This window comes from Pipistrellus kuhlii, unplaced genomic scaffold (genome assembly GCF_014108245.1).
Source record: "Pipistrellus kuhlii isolate mPipKuh1 unplaced genomic scaffold, mPipKuh1.p scaffold_m20_p_3, whole genome shotgun sequence".
In the NCBI taxonomy this organism is placed as follows: domain Eukaryota; kingdom Metazoa; phylum Chordata; class Mammalia; order Chiroptera; family Vespertilionidae; genus Pipistrellus; species Pipistrellus kuhlii.
In genome coordinates, this window is record NW_023425529.1 from 47,071,802 (window position 1) to 47,081,108 (window position 9,307).

Consider the following 9,307-nt stretch of genomic DNA (forward strand, 5'->3'; position numbering starts at 1 on the left):
GGTTGTCTGCTTTCACCATCTTGTTCAGCATAGTACTAAAGTCTAAGCCACAGTGATCAGACAAGAAGAAAAAAAATAAAAGGTACCCAAATTGAAAAGGAAAAAGTAAAACTATCATAATATTGTACATAGAAAATATTAAAGACTCCATCAAAAAACTATGAGTTTTGATAAATGAGTCCAGTAAAGTAGCAGGATACAACATTAACACCCAGAAATCTATGATATTTTTATGCACAAATAATGAATGCTCAGAAAAAGAAAGAAAAAGAACAACCCATTAACCATTGCACAACAAACAAAAATAAGAAACCTAGGAATAAACTTAAACAGAGTGGGTAAAAGACCTGTACTTGGAAAACTAGAGGACATTGAAAAAAAATAGGGGAAGATGCAAACAAGTGGGAGAATACATGTGTCCATGGATTGGAAGGATTAACATCATTAAAATGTCCATACTACCCAAAGCAATCCATAGATTCAATGTAATTCCCATTAAAATACCACCAGCATGTTTTACAGATCTAGAACAGATATTTCAAAAATTTATATGGAACCACAAAAGACACCAAATAGCCACAGCTATATGAGAAAGAACAAAGTTGGAGGGATCACAATACCAGATATCAAACTATATTACAAAGCCATTGTAATCAAAATAGCCTGATACTGGCAAAAGAACGAACATGTAGATCAATGGAACAGAACAGAGAAAACAGAAATCAACCCACACCATGTTCTATTAATATTTGACAAAGGAGGCAAGAGCATACAATGGAAGGCAGATAGTCTCTTCAATAAATGGTATTGGGAAAATTCAAAAGGTGCATGCAGAAAACAAAAGAAAGCAAGGGAAGAAGGGAGGGAAAAAGGGAGAGAGGGGAGGGGAGGGGAGGGGAGGAGAAATTAGAGCTCCAATTTACACCATACACAAGAATAAACTCAAAGTGGATAAAATATGTAAATGTAAGTCAGGAAACCACAAAAACCCTAGCAAAACAAAAAACAAAAAAACAGGCAATAAAATCTCAGACATCCCACATACCAGAATTTTTGTGGAAACATTTCCTAGGGCAAGAGAAACAATGGAAAAAATAAACACATGGGACTACATCAAACTAAAAAGCTTCTGCACAGCAAAAGAAACCATTCTCAAAACGCAAAGGAAGCCCATTTTCTGGAAGAACATATTCATTAATGATACATCTGATAAGTTTCCAAAATATATATAATTTCCAAAAACAGTAATTTCCAACTCAAAAAAAGGAAGACAGCCCAAGTAAAACATGGGCAAAGTGCCAAATGAATATGCATTTGTCTAAAAAAAGAACATACAGATGACCAGTAAACATGTGAAAAAATGCTCAATGTCAGTAGTAATCAGAGAGAAGCAAATGAAAATGAAAATGAGGCATCATCTCGCACCTGCCAGAATGACTACCATCGACAAGTCAAAAAACAAGTTCTGAGCAGGATGTGGGGAAGAGAGAATCCTATTACACTGCGGGTGGGAATGCAGACTAGTGCAGGCAGCCACTGTGGAAAATAGTAGAGAATTTCCTCAAAAAATTAAAAATGGAACTGCTGTTTTACCCAGGGATCCCACTTCTGGGGATATATCCTAAAAATCTTGAAACATCAATCAGACAGAACTATGTGGGTGAACATTAATAATTAACTAAATTCTAGGACCCCTATGTTCATAGCAGCACAATTTACAATAGCTAAGATTTGAAAATAGCCCGGGTGCCCATCAGTAGATGAATGGATAAAAAAGAGGTACATTAACATAATGGAATACTGTCTATAATAATCTACAATAATAAAAGTATAATATGCTAATTACACCAGAGAGTCAAACAATCTTCTGGACATCATTCTAGATGAAGCCATGTAGTGGGGGCCACAGTAGAGGTGTTTAGGGGTGATGAGGCTGGTAGGTGAGCCATTAGGGACAATCAGGCAGAAAGGTAGAGTGGTTAGGGGTGATCAGGCAGGCAGGACAGCAGTTATAAACCACCAGTCTCAGCTTGGAGAGGGTGCAGGCCAGGCTGAGGGACACTCCACCTTATGTGCACAAATTTTATGCACGAGACATCTAGTCTATGTATACCAGTATAAAAGCCTAATATGCAAAGTGTGCCCTCAGGAGTTTGACTGACCAGGAGTGCGATCGCTCGCCATGATGTGTGCTGACCACCAGGGGGGCAGTGTGGAATGAAAGAAGGCCCTGACCCACAGCCAGCAGCCTGGAAAGAAGGCCCCAGACAGCAGCCTGCAGCTGCTAGGGACCCTACCCTGCATGAATTTTGTGCACTGGGTCTCTAGTAAAGCTATAAAGAAGGATGACTTTCCCTTTGAGATAGCATACAGGGACCTAGAAAGTATTATGCTAATCGAAATAATCCAGTCAGAGAATGACAAGTATCACATGATCTCACTCATGTGTGGAATCTAATGAACCAAATGAACTGATGAACAAAATAGATACAGGGATATAGAAGCATGGAACAGACTGAGGAATCCATAGGAAAGGGGGTCAGGTTGTGTGTGTGTGGGGGGGGGGGGGGTGACATGAAGAGATTAACCAAAGAACTTATATGCATATATGCATAGCCCATGGACAGAATCAATAGTGCAGTGAAGAACTTAGGTGGGGCAGGAGCACAGGGGGAAAATGGGAGACATCTGTAATACATGAATAAAAATAAAAATAGAAACATAGAAACAGTGCTAAATGACTAAGTTAAGAGTCTTAGAATCAAAAAGATATTTTTACAAATTTTACTTTATCACTTATTACTATAATAGTTATGTGGTCTTGAGAAAATTAATTTCCTTTTTTTTAAATTTCACCTACAAAAAATAGTTAAAATAGTTTTTACCTAAATTTTAAGGATTAAATGAGATGTGCATAGAATACATTAATGATTACTAACTGCTAAATAATCAGTGAAGAGATCAGTAAACATAAAATCCATAAATGTGTAGTAATATTTTAGAGGATGTCACTTCATACCTTAATATCTTTAATTAAAGCAATACTAATGTTTCTGAGAATAGAAGCACTATGGAGGTGGGCATTAATAATTAACTAAATTCTAGCAAATATTTTTTTTTACTGGAATCAGACCTACACAAGGGTGCTGAGGAAACCCTATTGTTGAATAAAATTCTAAAATCTCTAACCAATTAAATAAGATTAGAAGGAGAAATTATAAATTATAAAATTCAGATAAATATTTGGTTTGTAAATAGACTTACTTTTTATTCATCTGAGTTGGGCATCAAAATATCCAATTAATAAATTGAAACTATTATAACAATAATATAGTTAGTTCAGTAAAGTGAACAGACTAAATAACTTTCTAAGGAGTAATAAAAAATTTAGAATATAATGTAAAATCTATCTTTCTCAAAAAGCAATTCAACATTCATCTTAGACTTAAGCTATATGTCTTGACATATATTCAGAGTAAAAAATAGAAAACAGTCTAAATAGTTTAAAATAAGCAATTCTTCAAACAATTTTATTCATTCAGATAATTACATTTTAAAATAAAGATTTTGACCCCATTTAATAATGTCTAATATAATATTGTACATGCAGATATGATTTCTGCAAATACATAAAAATAGGTACTATCAATAATTATACTTTAAATGAGATATTAAATCATAGTGCATTGATATTTTTCATAAAAATTCATTTATTACAAATAACATCTTACCAAAAGATATTCAATAAAACATGTTTTTTCAACTTCTCTAATTTATAAAAACTGTTAATGAATTCAGAACACTGGTTGCCAAATATTTTATAGCCATACTTTCAACTAAAATAAATCCAGTGACACATTTAATTTTCTTCTAAAACTGAGGAAAATCTTTATTACCAATTTGAAGAAAAAAAAATTCCAAATAAACTTAGAACATAAGTACTGACAGATGTCAAAAATAAACATCATACGGCATTAAAAGTTTTGATTTAAATAAAAAATATTCAAATCACATTGGCAAAATTACATTTTGCCAATCAATACCTTTGCCTGTTTTGAAGTGGGTTTTTTTTCTTTTATTATTAAGAGCATATATTTTTCCTTCTACATGATTTAGCTCATCACTTCAAACATGAATTCACAAATCAACATTATTTAGATTAACCATTTTATATTTCTTCTTTTATTTTATTTTCCAGTGTATTACCTCTGTGCTGTTGATGGGAATGGTAGAACTTAGAGAATCATAAAATCAAAATCTCTCTTCCTGGAACTCATCTTCCTTTAGCCCTGTTCATTTTTAATATGTTCTTGCTCTAACTTCCACTCTTTCTGCTAAACTCATTGAGCATTCCTAAAGATGCAATGTTGGTATCAAAGTAATTTCAAACCACAAAGCAGATATTTATTCTGCAACCAGTACAGATTTGGTGATCAATAATTATCAGTGATAAGTTGTCTTTGCTCAAAGAGTTGATTAAAATTTGCACTTCCAGGCCTGGCCAGGTAACACCCTCTCTCTCTCTCTCTCTCTCTCTCTCTCTCTCTCTCTCTCTCTCTCTCTCTCCCCACACACCTCTTTTTCTCTGTCTCTAAAATCAATAAAAATAGTTTTAAAATATTTTAATTAGTACTTCCAAAAAATGTATATTTTCTATTTTTAAAAATGTAGCAAAATATGTGAAGGCAATTCTCCAGGAAAAAAATAACCTCCAACCTGGTCATTTTTTATTAACTTCAGGCTTTTTTGATCACCATTCTCTCCACCATTCTACAGTGCATTGTCAGGTTTAAACACAGACAATGTATTAGAAACGCAAGTGCAAGTACATAAATCAAAAATACATATTTTTGCATTATGATTTATAAAATAGCACATGAAAAATATTAATGTTTTACTCAAAAAGGAATAATAAAGTATAATCTTCAAATCGCTGATATTTACTTGTTTATAACTTACATTGTATTTGTAATTATTCTTAAATTTTTGAAAGAAAAGTAGCAGCACTATTTTACTTACCATTTGCAGTATATGTTGATTATCTTTTTCTTTTTTTCTAGATTACATTAGCAAGTATCAACTATAGTGAAAGGCAAACATACATATTGGAAAATAATATTTAACTTTATAGGTAGGAAAATTAATGTAAAATAATTTTTCAAGTTAATTCAAATCACAGACCTAAAGTGTGACTATTTTAATAATGAAATTATTCTTTGCTGTCATATATCTCTGAACATTTAGTAATATCTATGTCTTGAATAATAAAGATTTCTGATAAACTCCTCTTTTTTGATACCCAAATAATTTATAAGATGTGTGTCCAACTAATTCCACTTTGCAAACAGTCATAAAAATTGTCATAGCTGAGATGATTAGCTTGAAACTTGGGAAATATTTTCTGGTTTCCAGTTATTTAAAAGGAGTGAATGCTGCTCTATAGTAGAAAGAAATCTAAGGGGACAGTGTCTCTAAGGAGAAATAGGAAAGGTGAAAAAATACTCAGTAGTAGAGTCTATACCAGTTGGCCTTTGTTTTTATCATTAATTGTTAAAAGCTTATTGTTTTAAGAATGATGACATCAAATACCATTAGGGTTATGACATTTAAAAATATTCTTTTTAAGACAATCATGTAGACAATGCAAACTAGCAGACTATTTTGAAACATAAGAAATACATATGGGCCAAGATACCAACATAATTAATTTCTTTTGAGGATTTTGCGGGGTTTGGGGAGGGATCCCCAATATGTAAATCTCTCACTAAGAGACCAGCATGTTAGTCCTAACACAAATACTATTTCTACATATTTTTAAAAAAGAAACTGTATTCAACATTAAGGAAAAATAGAACTCTGCATACTACTCTGATTTAAGAAAGAATATTTTCTTCAGCAATTTAAATGTGTACTTAAGCTCAACAACCATCTTGAAATATTACTAATTATATGATACCTATCATGTATTGAACATTTTCTATGCATGAAGCATTATATTAATTATTGTACATACATTATTCAATTTATCATTCTAATAGGCAAAACACACAATTCTGAACCCTTTTGCTATTGAAAAAACTGAGAATTGGGAAAGTTATTTCACTTGCTCACACTCACGATAAAATTTATAAATTATGGAGATAAAATTGCTATCAGATCTTTAACAAGTGTAGTTTGTTAATCATTATATTGTACATTCAATTAAGTAAATAGGTGGCTAGACGACAGGTTATTGATTGACATATAGACAGATAAATAAATAGGATAAGATAATGGTGATAGATAGGTACAAATAGATTTTCAGCACTTTTCAACCTTTTTCATCTTGTGGCACACATAAACTAATTACTAAAATTCTGTGGCACACCAAGAGATATAATTTTTGCTGGTCAGACAAAAAACTTCACATAGTGTGTGCATCATTCATAGTACTGATGGAATAATTCTGATTTGATTTTGTGTAAATTTTAGCATTGGGCCAATTAATAAATATATTAATGATGAGAACTAGGAATCTCATTGTATAAATATGGAATGGTGGGTTGGAAAGTACATGGGAGTTTTTCTTTCTTTTTTTATCAAATAATTTTTATTTTTAATTAGAGTTAATATACAATATTATATTAGTTTCAGGTCTACAACCCAGTGATTAGACATTACATAACTTATTAATTGATCACTCTAATAAATCTAGTAGCCAACAGTATTACACTATTATTGACTACTAGTATATTCCCCATGCTATATTTTACATCTTTGTGACTATTGTACTACCAATGATACTCCTAATTACCAATTGATACATCGGAGTTTTGAGCTCCCTTCTTGATAGAATAATGATTTAGAATTTCTGATAAATTACTTTCATCTATTATTAATGTTTTTAGAAATTCCAAGTCTAGGCTCATATAATTTCTACTTGTTAGCTCTATACTCTATTTGCTCCCCTTCTCATTCAACAACAAAAACCCCACATTACAATTATTTAATTGCTAGAGGCCTGGTTCACAAAATTCGTGCATGGAGGGTGTGTCCCTCAGCCCAGCTGCATCCTCTCCAATCTGGTATCCTCAAGGGACATCCCTCGCACAATCCAGGACAGCCGGCTCCCAACTGGCCTGCCTGCCTGCCTGCCTGATTGTCCTTAACCGCTTATGCCTACCCTGTAGGCCTGGTCTCCTCAACTGCCCTCTTTTGCTGGCCGGGTCACCCCTAATTGCCCTCCCTGCTGGCTTGATAGCCCACTACTGCCTTCCCCTGCAGACCTGTTATCCCCCAACTTCCCTCCTCTACTGGCCCAGTCACCCCTAACTACCCTTCCTGCTGGCCTGATCACCCACAACTTCCCTCCCCTGTTGGCCATCTTGTGGTGGCCATATTGTGTCCACATGGGGGCAGCCATCTTTGACCACATGGGAGCAGCCATCTTGTGTGTTGGAATGATTGTCAATTGGCATATTACTCTTTTATTAATAGGATATCTTGCTTGAATCATGACCCTGCACTCCCTTTTATTGTCCCACCATGCTTTCTTTACAACAATCTTTCTCCATGAAGTGATCAGTTTACACTTACAAAAAAAATATCTTTTTTTTATGGTAATCCTCACCAGAGGATATTTTTCCATTGATTTCTAGAGAGCAAAAGAGGAGGGAGAGATAGGGAGATAGGAACATCAATGTGAGAGAGACACATCAATTGGTTGCCTCTCACACGCATCCTGACCAGGGCTGGGGACTGAGCCTGCAACCGAAGTATGTGTCTTTGACCAGAACTGAACCCAGGACCCTTCAGTTTATGGGCCAACACTCTATCTCTGAGCCAAGCCAGCTAGGAACATCTTTTTTTTCTTGACCCTAATAGATATCCTATCTAATAAAAGAGTAATCAAGTATTGGATATCTCTTTTCCCTTTGTTCCTATCTGCTAATGACAAAAATAAGATTATATAAATATGGAGTGAAACTGAGATGAGAATACACAGGGAAATTATGTTCTTTCTCTATTTTGGAAACTCTTTAAAATCTGTGGGCTGATTATGTCTCCCTTTCTTTCTTTGCAAATAAATAGTTTTAAAATAAATTCTAAAAGAAAATTCAAAGATGAAGCCAATAAAGAAATATAATGGTTTCCCAGTTGGTGTGGCTCAGTGGTTGTTCAGAAATAGAAGGGGGCTAGGTAGAGACAGTAATAAAAGGTTTGTATTGCCAGAGCCATGTAAGCCTTAAATAAACTTACCTTTATCTTTATCACCATTTTCCTCTACTTCATCATTGTCATCATATTTCTAAAACATTCAAGTTTATGTATAAAACAGATTAAAATTTCTTGTGGACATATGAAATCACTATATCTCCTTATTTATTTTCTGACAATCTATTTTTGAAAAAGGAAAATATTCTTGTTTACAACAGTACTGTATTGTCTTAAATGTTTTCACCACAGAATTTTTTTTTAATCTTTATTGTTGAGATTATTACAGGTGTCCCTCTTTTTCCTTCTTATAACTCCCCTCCACCTGGTTCCCACCCCACCCCAGGCCCTTGCCATCCCATTGTCTGTGTCCATAGGTAATACATCTGTGCATATAAATTCTTGTCTAATCTCTTCCCACACACCCCTCCTACCCACTTCCCTCTGAGTATTGACAGTCTGTTCCATTTCCCTGCCCTTAATTCTATTATATTCACCAGTTTATTTTGTTCATTAGATTTTTTATTCACTTGATTTTTAGATTCACTTGTTGATAGATATGTATTTGTTGTCACTTTGTTGCTCACAATTTTTATCTTTACCTTTTTCTTCTTCTTCCACTTCTTAAAAAAATACTTCAGCATTTCACATAATACTGGTTTGTGTTGATGAGCTCCTTTAGCTTTAGTCTGTGAAGCTCTTTATCTGACCTTCAATTCTAAATGATAGTTTTGCTAGGTAGAGTAAACTTGGTTGAAAGGATAAACCTGTGGTTGGCAAACTTCGGCTCACGAGCCACTTGTGGCTCTTTGGCCCCTTGAGTGTGGCTCTTCCATAAAATACCATGGCCTGGGCAAGTCTATTTTAAAGAAGTAGCGTTAGAAGAAGTTTAAATTTTAAAAATTTGGCTCTCAAAAGAAATTTCAATCGTTGCACTGTTAATATTTGCCTCTATTGACTAATGAGTTTGCTGACCACTGGGATAGACCATTCATATTCATCACTTTGTATATTTCTTGCCACTCCCTTCTGGCCTGCATAGTTTCTGCTGAGAAATTAGCTGACAATCATATGGGTACTCCCTTGTAGGTAACTAACCGTTTTTCTCTTGTTG